Genomic DNA, 21,664 nt, shown 5'->3' on the forward strand with positions numbered 1-21,664 from the left:
AATCCAGTAAAGCAGATAGACATTTCACTCTACCAGCCAGAAAAATAAAAAAAAATCTAGATCTCTCACATAGTTTGCCATAGATAGAATCAAATCTACTACCTAGGGAGTCATGACTCTGAAATATAATTTTCCCACATAAAAGCCTGACCATGATTCTCCCAGCAGCCAACCAATATGGGTATCCATTCATTCAGACTACTCTGCTTGGGCATATGTAGTAAGAAAAATACAGTTTTCCTGCTTTGGGGGAACATTCTTAGTAACAGATTTTAATGTTAGCATTTGCTGTTATCTGTGAAAGTTAAACTCTTTACAATGCTTCTCTGTATTTGAATCTTATCCCCTTTTCACAGTCCTAAGAATGCCATAACATTTAAACGTACCTTACTGCATACATAGCTTATCATGTTCATGTCTTATACTTTTTTTCTTTCCAGACAAAGTTTCTCTTTCTCTGCAGCTTTGGAGGCTGTCCCAGAACTAGCTCTTATAGACCAGGCTAGCCTCAAACTCATAGAGATCCACCTGCCTCTGCCTCCCGAGTGCTGGGATTAAAGGCATGAGCCACCACCACACAGCTCATGTCTTATACTCTTTTGGGAAGCAAGTGTAAGTATAATTTCCTCATTTCCTTTTTAATTATGAAAATGTAAAGTTAGATTATAGAAGATAATGGAACAAATGCTCATGAACACAAAGTCTGGCAAATATTTTCTCATTAATGTTTAAGTTCCTTTATATCATTTCTCACATGAGAGAAACAATCATTTATGCAAATTCTAGGTTTATTACTTATCCAAATATTTATATTCTTATACCCATAAATTAGTTCTAGAATTATTTTATGTGCTTGAAAGATATATGCAGTGATAGTAATTTATAAAACCCAGCAACAAACTTCATTGGGTTAGTAAGTATATTTTTTTACTTCTATTCCTGAGACATTATACTTGGTTCCCGAGCACTCCATGATTCATCTAATTCTCTGTCAAAGGACATTTTAAACAATTTTTAATTTCCGTCTGTGTTACACTAAGCATCATTCTACTAATATCCATATATATATATGTATATATATATATATATATATACACAACAGATTTTCTAGGCTGTCATAAATTGGGCATGCATATCTTCAAATTTACCAAAGATTTTTATTCTATTTGTTTCCCAACTAAATAAAAAATACACTTATATTAGTATGTGTAATTGTTCCCCCTTTTGTGTCCTCTCTTTCACATTATATATTTCCAGATATATCTTTTATTTATCAAATAAAATTTAGCCAATAGTTGTGATGCACACCTAGATCCAAGAAATAAAATAACAGAGAAGAGAGGAATGCAATATCAAGGCCTGTCCAGACTATATAGCAAGACTCTCTCTCTCAAAGAGCTTTGAATAAAATAAATATATCAGTATTTATTTATTACTTCACAAATTGATGTGTATTTGGAGTTTTCTCTTTTATGAATAGAGCTTTATACCATCCATTAGGGGATATAACAGCCTATCAAGGATGGAAGCATGTCCATTTCTGCTACATAATTTTTTTTTCTTGTGAGCATCTGTTTTCCAAACCTATTTAATTTTCGATGGTGATATGCTTCACTCAACATTTCTATTTTTAGAGACGAATATGGAAAAGACTTCCATCATATTATAAGCATTTCTGGTTCCCTTCTTCTTCTACTTGGGTGTTAACCTACCTGTTGTTGTTCAAATTTGTATGGTCCAGAGAGCCTTCACTGTACTTCAAGGATGAGTGTGATGCCTCTCTATTGGACTGCTAGGTCTCATTATGCCAGCCTTGGTCAGAACACTTGTTACATTGTGTCACCTGCTGCCTAAATTAAAGAGAAATAGAAAAATTAAGTAAAATTCTGTTTCCTGGTATACATGAAGGATTGAGCTTATATCAGCACATATTCTTTCTGATTACAGTTACAAACTATAAAGAATGGTGACAATTCAAAGCTTAAAGATAATATAGAAAAAGTAAACTTTATTTTAAAACAAAGTGACAGAAAGACATGATTTTGTCCTTTTCAGTATCCTATAATCACCATCTATGCTGGTTTACTCTAATTACATTACATTTTTTGTTTGAAAAATTAGTTACCAAATCAGAATGACAAAATTACTCTTCAAAAACTTTCAACTGGATAACACAATGAACAAGTATATTTAACATGAATAGATGTAATTTTCTGTAATTACACTTAAAAATGAGCATGATACAGAAGACCTGGAATAATATCAGTGCACATGAAAAGATCTCAGTGCTTTCTTTGAATATAATACTCAACACAAATCAATAATGATGCATGACCACCAAAATTCAAATTCTTTTTGTGGGTTACACACTAACATTTCAATTACAACTGAATGGGATTATGAAACACTGACTTCATTTCAAGGCACTGCATTTCAAGACAACCATATAAAAATTACATTAAAAACTATGTTCCAATGTAGTATAGGAGGACAAGGAGGATTGGAATGTTGTGTTAAAATTAGGACAGTGGAAGGAACTAATATTTTTATGTACAAATATGGAATGCATAAAAAGGTAAATTTTAAAGTATTCATATTTTTCAGGATTAGAAAACACAGGTTTGTTTTCATTTGAAGTAAAAATGGACTCAAAATTTTCACAAGAGTCAGCCTGGTGGGACCAAATTTTCAAAAACTTGCTAAGCTGTAATTGAGAACAGCTATCATGGATCCTAGCAATCCACCTGCCCAGTCAATAAGGCATGAAATCATCTAATATGACAACAATAAATCTGTTTCAATGGCAAAAAGAAAGATTTTTTAGTTTAGGATTTGGACTATGACATAGTCTGGCCCCCACCTTTATATAACATAATTTAATTGATAATACCATTCAATTTAAGAAACAGGGAGTTGTAAAACTCTGTACATAATTTGAATAAAGTTTAAAAACCATTGTTTTGTGGTATTATTTTCATATAAAGCCTCCAGTCCTAATAATAATGAACGAAAGTGAAGCCACTTAGCTCACACTAAGATGACTTTCCCAAGGTCATAGTCTCAGTAAGTAATATTAGATTTAGTATATAGAATCAAGTAGATTTAATATGGTAGTGCACTGTACATAACACTTTACCCACTATATTAAGGTAGTAACAACCTCAGTAGGCAGCTATTACAAACTTGTCTTGAAATCATCTCTTAGTACATCGGCTGATATTTTAAATGCACCTGGGAAATGGTTATTTATTCCAAACATGTAGCAAATAGACATTCATCTTCTCCATTGCTCTCAGGAATAAAGCTGGCCACTGTAGCTCTTATAAAGGAGCTTTCAGAATTCAAGAGTAAGCTCTGATTCAGTAACTTTATTACAAGCAACCAGTCAATGTGATTTTTCTGAGGTTGCAGGAATGAAACTATGATAGCTATAATGAAAGAAGTAATTAGACAACATTAGTGTTTTAGTCAGAACATACAAAATTGTTATGTTCCTCTTTGAGTTCTACTACTCAATTTAATCCTACAGTGAAATACTGTTTTCCATGCGATTTATTTTGATCATGCTTTTTCCCTCCCCCAACTCTTCCTAGATTCTTCCTACTTTCCTACCCACCCAACTTTATGTTCTCTCTCTGTTTCAAAAAAGAAAAAAGAAAAAAGAAAAGAAAAGATAAAGAAATGAATAAAAACAATAAAACTACAAAACCAAAAAACCAACAAGCAAGTAAAAGACCAGTAAGACAAAAACAATGCCAAAATGAAACAAAAGAGTACACACGCGTGAGTGCATGCAAGCAAGCAAGCGCAAGCACACACACACACACACACACACACACACACACACACACACACACAATACAAACAAATAAAAAAACCTCGGAGCTCACTTTGTGCTCACCAACTCTACTCCTGGACACGAGGACTACCCTGCAGTGTAGTTGAGACATCTGCTGACATTCCATTGGTCAAAACTGATTTTCCCCTAGCCAGCAGGTAGCAATTCCAAATAGTTTCTTTGTTAGGGATGAGATCCCATAGTGAAGCATTGCAAGCCCACAATAAAATCTCTAAAGCTCTTAAGGCCAGTCATCTTTCAAAACTTTGGCACTTGAGAGATGATTCAGTAGTTATGAATAATGACTTTTGTTACATAGAACCCAGGTTTCATTCCTAGCTCCCATATTGTGGCTCCTAAATATCTGTTAATCCCAGTTCCAGGGGATCAAATGCTCTCTTCTGACCTTAAAGGCCAAAAGACATGAAGTTTGTTCACAAATATATATGCAGGCAAAATACTCATACACACATAATAATAAAATAAATGAATCAAAAATTACACACTTAAAAAATAAAAATTAAATTTTTAATTATTTTTTAAAATTTAGTCCAGTGCACACAACACCTACTGAGGTTCAAGCCAGATGTGGTCCTACCTCTAGGCAAGAAGTTATTTACAATTGATACCTTCCGGGAAAGGGAAAATTGATTTTACCAGTAGAATGTCACTGGATATATCAACGCTACTCCAAGCCAGGCTCCATGATTATGAGGTCAACCAAAAAATGGACTCCATGTTCTTGTAGTTTTGTTTGCTTGTTTTTGTTTATTTTTGTTTGTTGTTTTTTTCTTTCTGTATGCATTTGTGTGTATGTGTGTGTGTTTAGACTTTTTATTTCATTTTCGTTTGTTTGGGCATTTATTTTGTCTCACTGATCTATTTCAGTTTGTTTTGATTTTCACTTTAGTGTTTTTATGAGAGAAAGAAGACAATGTTGGATGGGTAGGGAGCTGGGGAAAAATCTGCGAGGAGATGGGAAGAAAAGAAACAAGATTAAACTTTATTGATACACTGTGTAGTTATTTAATTAAAAGAACCGTTTTTATAAGAATTTAGAAAACTAATACAGTACTATATACCGTATATTCCAGAGTACACTCAGTGGGATGTAGGACAGCATGTCATAATCAAGTAACAACAGCTTTTTTAAAAATGTAGATATATATATATATACTACATTGCAATAATAAAATTAATTCAATTTCCCATAAATATTCATAAGTATACATGTATTATTTAGTACTTTTCATCATTTAGCTTTTACTGCCAAATAATTCAGGTTAAGTCAAATTTAATAGCCAATTGCTATAAGAAAATAGTTCTATCTTTTACAGATTTTAAAGTGTTTCTGAGTTAGATGTAAGACATTTTTGAACTGTAAATGCTCACAGTAATAAAGACTGACTCCATCGAGCCCTCAGCTCTCCCAGAAGGCCCATACTCATAACTGATAATACTCTTAAACATTTCTTCATGGGATTTGTGTGTTCATGTGTATCTTTTCTTATCTAGGCATTTTTTTATTTTAGCCATTCTACTTTTATTGTCTTTTAAAAAACAGAATCTTTATTTTTTTCTTTGACCTTTTTTATTGATATTATTGAGCTATTCATTTTTCTCTGCTCCCCTCCCTTCCTCTCTCCTCCACTTCAACTCTCTCCCATGATCCCCATGCTCCCAATTTACTTAGGAGATCTTGATTTTTCTACTTTCCATGTAGATTAGATCCATGTATGTCTCTCTTAGGGTCCTCATTATTGTCTAGTTTCCCTGTGATTGTGAGTTGTAGGCTGGTTTTCTTTGCTTTATGTTTAAAAACCACTTATGAATAAGTACATATAATAATTATCTTTCTGGGTCTGGGTAAGTCACTCAATATGATGTTTTCTAGCTCCATCCATTTACATGCAAAATTTAAGATGTCGTTATTTTTTTCTCTTGTGTAGTCCTCTATTGTGTAAATGTACCTATATTCTTTATTCATTCTTCAGTCAAGGAACATTTAGGTTGTTTCCAGGTTCTGAGTATGACAAACAAATTTGCTATGAACATAGTTGACCACGTTTTTGTGGAACGATTGAGCATGCTTTGGATATATACCCAAAAGTGTTATTGCTGTGTCTTGAGGAAGGTTGTTTCCTGATTTTCTAGGAAATTGCCATACTGATATCCAAAGGATCTGTACCCATTTTCACTCCTACCAGCAATGCAGGAGTGTTCTTTTTACCCCACAACCACTCCAGCATAAGTTGTCATCAGGTTTTTTTTTCTTTTTTTATCTTGGCAGTTCTTACAGGTATAAAATGGGATCCTAGAGTTGTTTTGATTTGCATTTCTCTGATGGCCAAGGATATTGATCATTTCCTTAAGTGACTTTCATCTGTTTTAAGAGAGTTCTCTATTTAGGTTTGTACTCCATTTTTATTGGATTATTTGTTCTTTTGATGGCCAACTTCTGAATTGAAGACCTGGATATTAATCCACACACCTACAAACACGTAATTTTTGACAAAGAAGTAAAAAAAATATAAAATGGAAAAAAGAAAGCATATTTAACAAATGGTTCTGGTATAACTGACTGTCAACATGTAGAAGAATGAAAATAGATGCATATCTATTGCCATACACAAAACTCAAGTCCAAATGGATCAAAGACCTAAACATAAAACCAACCATACTGAACCTCATAGAAGAAAAAGTGGGACGTGCACTTGAATGCATTGGCACAGGGACCACTTCTTAAATATAACCCCAGTAGCACACACACTGAGAGAAAAAATAAATAAATGGGACTCCCTGAAACGGAAAAGCTTCTGTAAAGCAAAGGACACAGTCAACAAGACAAAATGACAGTCTACAGAATGGGAAAAGATCTTCACTAACCCCACATCAGACAGAGGTCTTATCTCCAAAATATCCAAAGAATCCAAGAAATAATTTAGGAACTTTTCAGATGGCATATCAACTTTTTGCCAATATATATTTACCACATTCTATTTCCTTATTTCTCCCTCCACTCCCACAGCACATAAATTATTCTAACCATGTTCTATTTTTAGGCAAAGCTGCACACAATGTACTTCAGCATTGTTTCTTAAACTTTTAATTTTAGATGGCAAACTTTCCTTTCAGTTCAGACATGAAAGGACAAAACCAACTCTATTTTGTGCTAGGCTCCAAGGCGGCTATCAGCAGAGAGGGAAGTTCCCTAGACTGGAGCCCAGTTGCTGAAGGATACCAGCAGAGCGGGAAGTTCCCTAGACTGGAGTCCAGCTCCTCGAGGCTGATATCAGCAGAGTGGAAAATCCCCTACACTGGAGCCAATCACCCGTATACCTTATGCCCATAACAATAGATTTGTGATTTTTTTTTTGCCTTTATAAACCCTGCCTAAGCATGCTAGGGCACCTCTTCTGGCCCCCGCTGTGCCAGTGTGCAAGACGAGGTCCGTATAGCGATTTGCAGAATTAAAACTTGATTTTGCATTTCAGTGAATCTGTGCCTGTGGTGGTCTTCTTGGGGTCCCCACACTTGGACACTACAACAGCATCTCACATTATAGTCCTGGGTGGCCTGGAACTTACTTTGTAACCTCAGCTGCAATCCTGATTCAGCATGGCAAATGCTGGGATTATAGGCATGGACCACCATATTCAACTAAAATATTATTTTTTCCTATATTTCTTTCTTTGCAGTACTGGGGATTGAACTCAAAACACTATACATGATAGACGAACACTCTGCCACTGAAAAAAAAGTTATATATAGATATAGATACAGACTGCGAGGGGGGTACCCACCCACTGAGACGGTGGGGCTGATCTATTGGGAGCTCACCAAGGCCAGCTGGACTGGGACTGAAAAAGCATGGGATAAAACCGGACTCTCTGAATATGGCGGACAATGAGGGCTGCTGAGAAGCCAAGGACAATGGCACTGAGTTTTGATCCTACTTCATGTACTGGCTTTGTGGGAGCCTAGCCCGTTTGGATGCTCACCTTCCTAGATCTGGATGGAGGGGGGAGGATCTTGGACTTCCCACAGAGCAGGGAACTCTGACTGCTCTTTGGACTGGAGAGGGAGAGGGAGGAGAGTGGGGTGTGGGGAGTGGGGGGAGGAGAAGGGAAAAGGGAGGCGGGGAGGAGGCAGAAATTTTCAATAAAAAGATTAATAAAAAAAGTAACAGAATTTTCTTTACATCCTCAAGAGTATACTGGAAATTACACGGGACCTACAGAACCAATTTTGATCATTATAAGCAGCATTCTATAAGGTGAAGCAAGTGATATCCACAAATGGTATAGACATGTTTAAGTGGTAGTATGTTTCCTATAAGTAAAAAATTATTAAACCAGAGCTTGACTACCTTTTGAGTGGGAAATTATACGGAAATTCAAACATTGATCCCTTGGGATAGACTAGATTACATTTATAGCATTTATACTTCTTTGCCACAGCTAAGGTCTGTGACAGGTGTTTTTTGTTTGTTTGTTGTTCTAGTATCACTTATATTTAAGAGAAAATACGAACTCTATGATATTAGCTTCAGTAGCATTCTGGATAAAATTTCAACAACTTTTTTTTAAAGTCTGCCACATATGGAATCTGGATCTTAAATTAGAATTCTGGGTTATTCTACCAGGAAGTTTGCACCTAGATTCTTCCTGAAATGGTTTTGGCCCCAAACAAAACTTTCTTTGGACTATCAAAAAACTAAAAGGTGTTTGTTGATAAAAACTTTTTTTATACACTGTAATAATGGAAAATAGACCAGAAAATAAAAGAAAGAGAACCAAGTCAATAAAGAGAGATGAGTATGTCTGATAGAGTCGTAGGTAGAAAGAAGGGTAAACTGTCAAGAGCACCTGATGGAGGTGGGTCTGGTATCTTATCTGTTGCTTTCATTGGTTAACTAATAAAGAAAACTGCTTGGTCTGATAGGACAGAAAATTAGGCAGGCAGAGTAGACAGAACAGAATACTGGGAGAAAGAAGCTGTGTCAGGCAGTCACCATGATTCTCCCACTCCAGACAGACACAGGTTAAGATCTTCTCTGGTAAGGCACCTCGTGGTGCTACACAGATTATTAGAAATGGGTTAGATCAATATGTAAGAGCTAGCCAATAAGAGGCTAGAGGTAATGGGCCAAGCAGTGTTTCAAAGAATACAGTTTCCGTGTAATTATTTCGGGATATAAGCTAGCCAGGCGGCAGTGAGCTGGGGTGACAGGAATGCAGCCTGCCACTCCGCTCCTTTCAACAAGCACCAAAGAAAATCCTATTCGAAGCATCACTTTCAAATTTAACATCCCCACCCCAAAAGATTTAAACCTCAGGTCTTCAATTTATTCATTGCATACTTGGTGTGAAGGGAATATTCAAGTAATCTCTTATCTCTTACATATTCATATATGAAAACCATCAAAGTGGATGGAATTATCTCTGGGATGCTTTTCAAGTAAGGGAAATCACAGGACAACTGAAAAGTAGGAAAAAAACCTGAATACCACCACCATAAGTTAATTACTCTTTTTATTTCTTTCTTTTACATTTTCTTGAAAACATTTTAAACAAAGTCCACTCAAATCATCCCAACAAAATCACACAAAAAATGATCACCTTGTGCTATATTTTGCAGGAAAGTGTATGGTAAAATTCAAGAGTAGGTACTCTTTTGCATATTCTTGCTTCATCTCCTAAGCATTGACTATTATAGAAACACAGGAGGAAATGCATCCCACTAAATGATTGGCACACCCAAGTAACATGTACATATTTCTGAATTAGCAATTAATGTGACTATATACACATTCACAAATATGAGTGAAAATCAAATTTACAAACTGAAAACTTTTTAAGTGTTTGGATAATTCCAATGAAATAATGCATTTTCCAGCAAATCAGCAATAAACTAAAACCATTTTCCCTTGACATATTTTTTCTGTTTTCTAAACGAATTAGCATAGTTTCTTAACATGCTGGCAACTAAAACAAGTCCCCATAACATCATAATCATTACACATATGTATATATGTACAGAAACAAATGCAAAGTCCTTCTCATATTCAGAAAAATTCCTGCACTAACATTTGAGGCAAGGAGTATATGTATCCATTTATGGATGCTGGTATGACCATAAATTGTTTAGAGTAAGTCTAGAGAAATACATCTAAGTTGACTGAGAAAAACCCTACTTTAATCTACACAAGCAAGACTGAGAAAGAATATATGACTTGTCAGAAATTTACCATACAAAATTGTTGCAGAGATGCACAAATATAAAATATGAAGATGTTTGAAGAAATTTGAAAAATGCGTTATTATCAAGCAAAAAATTCTTGGAGAATACAGCTATGAAAGGAGAAAGGTAGTACGATTTTCTACTTTTAAGAGCCTATATCTTCCCAAGTTTCAAAAAATTATTTCAGCTATATGAATAATAGTTACAATGACATGTAAGCCACTCATATATTGTGTAAGTGAAATTTTCATTGAATAACTTTATCATGGTCTATTTTGTGCTAAGAGATAGATCCCGAGGCTAGATAATGTATAAAGCACAAAATTGATTTCTTATATTCATAGAGGCCAGAAAGTATAAGAACATGGCATCAACATAAATGATGTCCTTTTAAGAACATAATGTAGGCTTCCAAGATGGAACCTTAAACACTGCATCATTCAAATGGTATAAATGGTGTTCTTCACATGACAGAAGAATGGAGGAGTCAAGAAAAGGTGACAGGGTGATTTTCTCATGCTCTTTCACCAGCAGTAATACCTTATGACCTAATAACCTCTTGTAGGTTTCACCACCAGTAATCCCTCATGACCTAATAACATCTCCTAATACTGTTCCAATGATACTTAAATTTCAGCATGAGTTTTGTGTGGATAAGAATTTAAACAAAAGCAATAGTCGTCATTTTTCAAAATTTCAACTCTCAGGATATTTCTCATATCTTATTTATATGTTCTATCTACTGCTATCTTCTTAGGAACGAAGAACATATGATGACTCAAAGATATATGATATACAGTGACTAGTGTGAATAAACTTTAAACAATTATTTATATACCAATATTATGATGTCCTCTGTAAAATAAATGTGTCCATATGTTCCTTGCCGGATATGATGGGGAAATAAGACAGTCAGAGACTATGTATTAAATAAATGTGCTTAACACAACAGCCAAAATCAATCCAGAGTTGGGAGAGCCTGAGTGAAAGGCACATTTAAGCTTTCTGCACTATTTTTACAAATTCTTGTGAATCGAGAATTAGCTTAAAATTTAAAAACTTTCAGTTTGATAAATGTTCTTATTCTCTCGCCCAGGCTAACTTCAAGCTTTGGTTGTAATTTTTTTAAAGTCTACCTATAATGATAAAACCTAGAGAAAATAATAAGAAACAAAATAATAAGGATATTTCCTGGTGGCTAAAAGAATTTATATATAACTAAAATGGAATGCTCTCGATCTCTTCATGACTTAGTAGTAGAGGAATGCCTAAATATCCCTTTCTTTCCCAAACATTAAAAGAGGGTTTCACTATGCTGCTTTGGCTGGATTGGAACGCCTTATACAGATCAGGCTAGTCTTAAACACTCATATAGCTCCCCCCCCATTGTGCAAAAACTGAAGGCATGAACCACAACAACTATATCACTTATCAAATTCTTATGGAACAAGAAAGTATAGAAATAATTTTTATTGTCATAGAGATAATTCATAGACTGAATGTTCCTCAATCTTTATTTCTACAAAGATGGGCTCTTCTATGGAGATCATGATATAAATAGAAGAAGAAGAACAACAGTAATAATAATAATAACAATAATAATTTGTCCTCACTGAAGAGCTCATCTTCTACCAGTCACTAAAACTCAGGAAAGTGCTTTGCTCTAGCGCATAGTAATGGCATGCCCTTTCAGTATAGCCAGGGTATATGTGAGGAGAGAATTTCTTATAACCACATTCTTTCAGGTAAATTTAACCTAGAAAACTTTTCCCAAATTCTTCATGTATTATATATAATTGCATCAGACCACATAAGACCTCCTTTTGAAATATATTATCTTCTCTAAAATAGGAAGACACTGTATATTTTTTTTCGCCAAGTCAGCAGGTCTTGTATTGGTTAAATCTAAGAAGGATAATTCATTGCCAGTCCTCATGGCATCTTTTTGAATGCCAGTTCTTTGAACCTATACTGCTCTTTCTTGAAAATACAAATGCCTTATTGTATGTAGGCCACAAAGATGCTGATTGACCAGGCAGAAAGTATAAGCGGTTCAACCAGACAGAAAGTAGAGGCAGAGCGAGGAGAACAGGAGAATTCTGGGAAGAAGGAAGCCCATTCTTCCACCTCTTACCTAGATCACAGAAGAAGCAGGATGTGACCTGCCCGGCTAAAAAAGGTACTGAGCCATGTGGCTAACAAAGATAGGAACAATGGGTTAATATAGGCTATAAGAGCTAACAAGAAGCCTGAGCTAATGGGCCAATCAGTTTATAATTTTATGGAGACCTCTGTGTGATTTTCTTTGGGGCTTTCTGGCTGTGAGATATTGGGCAGGACAGAAACCCCAACAAGCTGGCTTCACATGCTACAATGTCTGAATATGTAAATCCTCAACATGATCCTTGTCACTAATTTGCTTTTATACTAAATGTTTCTAGTAGGTGTTTTGTACTAATTTTGGTTTGTTAAGGAAAATTAGAGCTGTCAGAGGGTAAGAGTAGGGGTAGAGAAATGGAGCTAGAAGAGGGACAAAGCCCTCACTGTATCGTTCTGTACTATATTGGAATTCAGATTGGGGAATGACAAAAAGTTCTATGCAGGCACCAGTGATTCAGCTGACAAACTGGCAGCCATTCCCACAACCTTTTAAAGGTTATTTTAATAAAATATTCTTTAAACCCCACATCCCTTTATTCTGTGCCAACTGCAGTAGATAAACATTAGGTTAGATCTTATCATGTCCTTTTGATTAAACAGGATTGGGTGGATATTTGTATAATTTGAATGTGGGCATTTTATTTTTAAAAAATTGACGAAACTGTACAACTTTATTCTTTGGTGTCTAATGAAGAGTCTGAGTCATTAACCAGGTAAATAGAGAGGGTATGGATGGGCCCCATCCCCTCCATTCTTTTTCATTTCAGTTGGTCTTATTTCAGGGAATAATTCTTCCACTGACAGCACATTTCCCATTCCTCCTGCCTGAGTCACCAACCTAGAAGGATAACGTTTGCCAAGTCACAGTGAATATTTATACAAATTACTTGTCCTGGATCTAGATTTTGGCTATCTATGACATCAATAGAAGGTTGCAGAAAGGTCACTTATAAAAGGAAATTGGATTCCAAAAACGAGCCAAGGAGAGAGAAAATTTAATGAACAATATCCACATGGTGTTGGGTTTTCAGAGTGTATGGCTTGAAAGGGCAGGAAGCAATGATGCATTTACCCAAGCATTAGAATAGAATGTTCTTTCATAGAAGCAACAGACAGATTCTGAGAGATATAATTTTTAAAGCATGCCTTTTAAAATGCCCACTGCTTTCACTTCCATAGGCACCAATCATAAAATATCCTTTTCTCCTAAGGAAGATACCAAACTTGGGGAACACCAAGTGATGCAGCACATTACTGTAAATTATTAAGATATGTTTACACTGTCTTAGTAATTCTTAATTGAGAATCTTCCTACAAATAAATTAATGATGGCCAAAAGCTGGTTGTATATAGATACTTGCTAAGGATTTAAGAGATATATTTCTTTGTTTATTCTAGACATTAATCATCTGTCAAGTGCAGAGCTGGTATAGATTTTCTCCAGTTCACTGCATGGACATTTCGGTTTCTGTATAGATCCCTCTTGCCAATTTATTGTGTTACTAGAGTTCTATTTGGAAAGTTCTTACCCATGCCTATAAGTTAAAGCATGCTTTCTATCTTTTAATCTAACAATTTAAGGGTATCAGATCTTTTATTTGAAATCCTTGATACATTTGGAGTTGAGTATTGTGCAAGGTGAGAAGTAGGGATCTAGTCTTGCTTTTTCATATGTTGATGTCTAGGTTTCCCAGCATCATTTGTTGAAGATGGTATTGTTTTCCCATGATAGACCCACAATGAATAAAACATACTTAAACATTAATAAAACCCCATCTGGCTATATCCCAAACCCAAATGGATCACAGTAAAATTCCATCAGACTTTCAAATGATATCTTCAACCAATACTTACTAAATAATTTTTAAAGAATGCAATAGAAATGGAAAAATAGAATCAGAAGGAACTCTTCTAAACCATGTTTATGGAGTAAGTGTTATTCTAATATGAAATCCAAATAAAGGCACAATGACAACAACAAACTACAGGCTAATATCCCTGATAAACATAGGCATACATATATGTAATAAAGTATTAGCAAACCAAATACTGACACGTGTCAAGAAGATCACCTTACCATGATCAAATTGGCTTTACAACAGACAAATGGATAGTTCAAGATACACGAGTCAATAAATGTAGTGAATCATATAAATTGACTTAAAGACAAAAAAAATACACGATCATCTCAGTAGATGAAGAAAAAGCCTTTGACAAAATTCAGCATGCTTTCTTTCATCATAAGCAAAAAAGTCTTAGAGAATGTAGGATTAATACATGAGAAACCCACAGATAATGAATGTTGTCCTAAATTGAGAAAAAAAAAGTCAAAGTAATCTCATTAAAATCAGGAATGACAAGATTGTCAAGTATCTACATTCTTTTTAAAATGTATTTGTGGAAAGCATGGTCTGTGACCTGTAAGGCACTCAACAGTTAGAATGTTCACACATTATTTGTCTTTCAAAAATGTTCAGTTTCTTCACACTAATGTTCCTTATAATATCATGCTAGTATAAAAGTTAAACATCTCACCAAGCAGGAAACAGTCGATTGGGCAGAAAACACTGCTACAGGATTCCACCAGGGAATCATCTCCATTTCTGAAGCTTGCAGGTTCACCACATGTCTGCTGTAAAGTCCTTCAGTGTGGCAAGCTGGGAAGATGGTACTAATGGAGGTTCAGACAGTCTCTGAGAGACATGGCCAGTGCATAGCACTGATGGCACGTGGGAGGGCAGCAACCATGGTAGAGGTTCAACAGACACCGAAGCCAGAGCTACACATAGTGCTCAATCTCAAATCTTTTCCTTGATGAGTATCAAAGCAGAAGCTAGAGAAGCCATGTCTTTGTGAGCAAGGCAGCAGGCTCCAACAGACCATTGCCAACATTCAATTGTTTTTATCAGTTCATTGAGAAGGAGTTTTGTGCTACCAGAGCTCACAGCTTGGGGCTGATTCATGATTACATCATGACCATCTTGTGATTAGTTTACTGCATATCAAGGCCTGCCTTGGGCTTCTATGTGGGCTACACAGTAGCCTGCCTGTGACCAACCCATCAGACCTTGTTTCTGGGACCTAGCTTTTATCAGAGCTTCCTTGTAGCAAACTCTTGTTTCACAGGCATTGAATCATTCCAAGTCACACAAAAGTGATATTAAAGATACACAAAACGGTTTCACTTATGTTCCTAACAATAGTTCTTGAAGCACTAGTTGGAGAAACCAGGCAAGAGAACTAAAGTGATACAAATAGGAAATTAAGTCAATTTATCTTTATTTGCAGATAATACATTATACACAGAACCCTCCCCCAAACTCCACCAGAAAACTTCTAGAAACAAAGAACAATTTCAGTCAAGTAGGTGGATACAGAAGCAAATTATAAAAATCAATAGCCATTTTGTAAACCAACAACAAACCTATAGAGAAAGATCATGGAAACAGTCCCATTTGTAAAACCTCAGAGAAAATAAATCAACAGCACAGTCTCCAAAAAAAGATATAAAGACATTGAAACACTGGCAAGTTGACAAACAAGGTAAAGTAATTTAAGAAGAGAGAACTACATTAAGAAAGTGACCTCTGTGGGAGCAGACAAGGCCTGAGCAAACTCCACATGAGTAGTCAAGGCCCACATGACCTCCATGGGAGTAGGCAGGCCTGACTTCTGGGAGCACTAAGCAACCTCTAGGAATGCCAAACAACCACCAGCATGACCAGAACTGTGGCTCCAACTATACCATGAGAACCCACCATCTGAGCTTTGGATCCACTGGCACCTAGAGGAGTGATCACTGAACACACAATCCCAGGTACACCAATTGAAGGAAAAAAAATGGGTAGACAACAAGGTAAGAGAATACTCAACAACACAAAGAACAACACAGCATCACCAAAAAAAACTAGTGACTCTACAACAGCAAGACTTGAATACCCTAACACAGATGAAGCAGAAGAAAATGATCTAAAAAATAATTTTACAAAAAAGTTTGAGGCCCTTAAAGAGGAAATGAAAAACTCCCTCAAAGAGGTGGAGGAAAAGACAAATTAAAAAATTGGAAGAAATCAACAAATCCCTCAAAAAAAGGAAGAAAAAGCAATCAAACACATGAAAAAATGATTCAATACTGAAATAGAGACAATAAAGTAAAGACAAACTGAGGGAATTCTGGAAATGGAAAATATGGGTAAGTGATCAGGAAACACAAATGCAAGCATAAACAACAAGATACAAAAGATGAAAGAGAATCTCAGAAGTTGAAGATACAATAGAGAAAATAGATTCATTGGTCAAAGGCAATTGTAAATCGAACAAAAGCTTAATGCAAAATATCCAGGAAATATGTGAACACCATAAAAAGATCCAACCTAAGAATAATAAGGATAGAAGGAGAAGAATTCCAACTCAAAGGCACAGAAAATATATCCAATAAAATCATAAAATATGCTTATGAAGGTACAGGAAGCTTACAGAGTGACAAAGAGACTAGACCAAAAAAAAAAAAAGTCCCCTTGCCCCTTGCCACATAATAATCCAAACACTAAACATACAGAATAAAGAAAGAATATTAAGAACTACGAAGGAAAAAGGCCAAATAACATATAAAGGCAAACCTATCAGAATTACACCTGACTTCTCAATGGAAACAATGAAAGCCAGAAGGTGCCGGTCAAGCATTATGCGGACATTAAGAGATCACAGATGCTATCCCAGACTACTATACCCAGAAAAACTTTCAATGACCATAGACAGAAAAAAACAAAATATTCCATGACAGAACCAGATTTAAACAATACCTAGCCACAAGTCTAACCTACATAATACAACAGAAACAAAACTCCAACCCAAGGAAGTTAGTTACACCCACAAAAACACAGGCAATAGATGATCTCATAGTATCAAATCCCAAAGAAGGGAAAAGCACAGACAATAACATCACCACCAACAAAAACTAAAATAATAGGAACTATTAATCACTGGTTAATAATATCCATTAATATAAATGGACTCAACAGACACAGGCTAACAGATTGAATATGAAAACAGAATCTATCCTTCAGCTGCATACAAGAAACACACTGCAACCTCAAAGACAGATCTCTCCTCAGAATGTCTGAGGCTTGGAAAAAGTTTTCCAATCAAAAGAACCTAAGGAACAAGCTGGTGTAGTTGTCCTACTATCTAACAAAATAGACGTCACACTAAAATTAATCAAAAGAGATGAGAAAGGCCATTTCATATTTGTTGCAGGAAAAAAATCTACTAAAAGGAAATCCCAATCCTGAATATTTTTGCCCCAAATACCAGGATACCCTCATAGGTAAAATAAACATTACTAAAGCCTAAACCACACATTAAGACCCACCACTAATAGTGGGAGACGTCAATATCCCACCCTCACCACAGGACAGGTCTGCCAGACAAAAACTTAACAGAGAAATAAATAAACCAAAAGTTGATATGACTCAAAGGGACTTAACAGACATTTATAGAACATTCCATTAAAACATAAAAGAATATAGCTTTTCTCAGCACTTCATGGAACCTTCTCAAAAATTGACCACATACTCAGTAACAAAGCAAACAGATACCAAAAAAAAAAAAAAAAAGGAATAGCCACTTGTACCTTATTGGAGGATAATGGGTTAGAATTCAACACAACATTAATTTCAGGAAGCAGACAAACACATGGGAATTGACCATGTTCACCTGAATCACAGCAGGGTCAAGGAAGAAATAAAGAAAGAAATTAAAGACTTATTAAAATCCAACAAAAATGATCAAAAAACATACCCAAACTTATGAGACACAATGAAAGCAGTGTTAAGAGGAAAGTTCATAGCACTAAATGCCTACAAAAAGAAACTGCAGATTCAGCGTCTTGTGACTCCACGTGTTCTGCAACACAAATGCCGGCGTATTGCTCTGAAGAAGCAACGAACAAAGAAAAACAAGGAGGAGGCTGCAGAATATGCTAAACTTTTGGCCAAGAAAATGAAGGAAGCCAAAGAAAAGCGCCAGGAACAGATTGCCAAGAGGCGAAGGCTGTCCTCGCTGAGAGCTTCTACTTCTAAGTCTGAGTCCAGTCAAAAATAAGTCTGTAAGGGTAACAAATAAATGATCAGACCTTGAAAAAAAAATAAAGAAAGAAACTGCAAAAATCTCACACTAGTGAGTTAACAGAACACCTGAAAGTTCTAGAACAAAAGGAAGCAAACTCAACCAGGAGGACTAGATGACAGGAAATAATCAAATTGAGAGCTAAAATCAACAAAATAGAAACAAAGAAAACAGTAAAAAGAATCAATGAGACAGAGTTGGTTCTTCAAGAAAATCACCAAAATAGACAAACCAAAAGGCAGAGAGAGAGAATATCCAAATTAACAAAATCAGAAATGGAAAGGAGGAAATAACAGACACAAAGGAAATCCAGAGAATCATCAGATCATACTTCAAAAACCTGTACTCTACAAAAATGGAAAACAAAGGGAATGGATAATTTTCTGGATAAATATCACTTACCAAAATTAAATCAAGACCAGTTGAGCAAATTAAATAGACCTGTTACTACTAAGGAAACAAAAATAGTCATCATAAATCTCTCAACCAAAAACAGCCAAGGACCAGATGGTTCCAGAACAGAATTTTACAAAATTCTCAAAGAAGAACTAATACCAATACTCCTCAAATTGTTACACATTATAGAAACAGAGGGAACATTGCCAAACTTTTTTTATGAGTCTATATTTACCCTTATACAAAACCACACAAAGACACTACTAAGAGAGATAATTACAGGCCAATTTCACTCATGATTATCGGTGCAAAAACACTCAGTAAAATACTGGTAAACTGAATCCAAGAACACATCAGAAAAATCATTCATCATGACCAACTAGGCTTTGTCCCAGAGATACAGGCATGGTTCAGCATACGAAAATCTGTCAATGCAATACACCATATAAACAAATTGAAAGAAAAAATCACGTGATCATCTCATTAGATGCTGAAAAAGTCTTTTTACACAGCTGATGAACGGGTTGATAAATAAATCATAGAAACATCACCCTTTATGATAGACATAAATAACATAAAAAATGTTGGGGGTAACTCTAACCAAACAAGTGAAAGACCTATATGGCAAGAACTTTAAATCTTTCAAAAATTTAAAAAGGCACCAGAAAAATGGAAAGATTTCCCATGCTTTTTGGTAAGTAGAATTAACATAGTAAAAAACAAAAGTCTTATCAAGAGCAATCTACAGTTTCAATGCAATGCCCAGCAAAATTCTTCACAGACCGCAAAAGAATGGTACTCAACTTCATAAGGAAAAAAAGATAGCCAAAAGAATCAAGTACAATGAAGGAACTTTTGGAGGAACCACAATCTCTGACTTCGAACTTCCATCATAGAGCTACAGTACTAAAAACAGACAGGAGGACTAATGGGATAGAATAGAAGACCCGGGTATCAATCCACACACCTACAAACACCTGATTTTTGACAAAGAAGCAAAATATAAAACAAAAAATAACTAAATAAGACAAAATAAAATGGCAAAAGAAAGCACATTTAACAAATGGTACTAGCATAACTGGATATCAACATGTAGAAGAATGCAAATATCATTATTTATTAACATCTATCACCATGCACAAAACTCAAGTCCAAATGGATCAAAGACCTCAACATAAAACCACTCTATGGATCCAGAGTTCTCAAAAGAAGTAATAAAACTAACTAAGAAATACCGAAAAAAGTATTCAGTGCATTTATCAATCAGGAAAATGCAAGTTAAAACAACTTTGAGATTCTATCTCATTGGTATCACAATGGCTGAGATCATCAAAACAACTAACATCAAATTCTGGTGAAGATTTGGGTAAGATGGAAACCTAGTTTACTACTGGTGGGTTTTCAAACTGGAAGAGCCACTTTGGAAATCAGCATGCAAAATTCTCCAAAAACTAATAATGAATTCACAATATGGCCTAGCTATACCACTCTTGGCTTGTCCAAAGGACTTGACATACTACCACAGAGACACTTACCTAGCCATGTTTACTACCACTCTGTTGACAGTAGATAGGAAATTCAAACAAACTGTCCTTCAAATAATGAATGTATAGTAAAAATATGGTGTATATATACAACAGAATAAGGAAAATGCAATTATGAAATTTGCAATAAATCAATGAAACTGGAAAAGATGATATCTTGCATGAGATAACCTAGACCCAAAGAGACAAATGTTGCATGTTCTCTCTTTCTCATTTGTGGTTCTTAACTAAAAATCTTCAGAAATAAGTGTATAATCTCAAGTATCCCCAGAACTTCAGAAACCAGTGAAAGTACAAGGAGACCATGGCAGGGCACTGGAAAAGGGAACAGCAAGATACAATGATGTAAAGGAAGAAATGGAAAAATGAGGTCTCTAATCAGGCAAGGAGTTGGGAATCAAAACAGTAAGAGAGAAAGGGAGGAGGGACAAATAATTCAAACAATGTTTGATATAGCATCAAGGAATAATATTGCCTCATATTTACCTAGAATTATGCACAATTCATAGAAGTATATGCATGTAATATGTATGATAGATTGTACATATACATACCACATATGTATATATAATATTTTACATATATTGTATAAATTTGTATATGTCATATAAATATATATTTTATACACACACACATAGACTAACAATGTTCTTCAGAAGAGCTATAGATTTTCTAACAAAAATCTCATTGTAAGGTTTGAAACTTTTCCCTTTACTATAGAAATTATTCAAGTATCACAGCACTGCAGCTCAACTAGAAAATGCAGAATTCATCTAGTTGTCTATCTATGACCCTACCAACAACAAAGTTCCACTTGCTAAAAATTGTATTGAATGCATTTCTTCAAGTCACTTATACAGGCTTTTTTTGCCTTGAATATTTTTAAAGGGTGATCTATTACTCTGGTTGGGAGTGAGAAATCAAATATTGCTAGATAATACAATCAGCCATACAGTTTGAATGGCCAATTGAACAATTAAAATGTGTAGCTCTTTTTTAAAATTTTGAAGATGTCTTTTCAGTAGTAGGAGAAACTTAAGTCCCAAAGAAGACACTTCTGTGAATCCCCGTAGGAAAAAAAAAAAATATTTAGTTTCTCAGAATATATCTCTAAATAGTAAATGTATCAGCTCTCTATTCTGTGATAGAAAATCTGCTTCCAAGGAATATGCAAAGGGTAAAAATAGTAAGGAAGTAAAATAAAATGAAATTTATGTTGTCATTGTTTGATTTTGTTGTTGCTGCTGTTGTTTTCTTTGAGAAAGGGCCTTGCTGGCTCAGCACTTACTACATGTAGTAACTTTTAATAGCCCTCCCACTTTTACCAGAGCCCCTAAGTGCTGGGATTAATAATGTG

At 35.2% G+C, this 21,664-nt stretch overlaps 1 pseudogene; it reads left to right on the forward strand.

Moving 5' to 3' along the window:
• LOC126486574 (40S ribosomal protein S6-like) overlaps positions 1–18,385 on the forward strand; it is a 166,311-nt pseudogene extending 147,926 nt beyond the window's left edge.
• Positions 18,386–21,664: the final 3,279 nt, after the last annotated feature.

The sequence above is a fragment of the Alexandromys fortis genome, unplaced genomic scaffold (assembly GCF_014885135.2).
Source record: "Alexandromys fortis isolate MF-2015 unplaced genomic scaffold, M_Fortis_MF-2015_v1.1 scaffold_114, whole genome shotgun sequence".
Classification (NCBI taxonomy): Eukaryota; Metazoa; Chordata; class Mammalia; order Rodentia; family Cricetidae; genus Alexandromys; species Alexandromys fortis.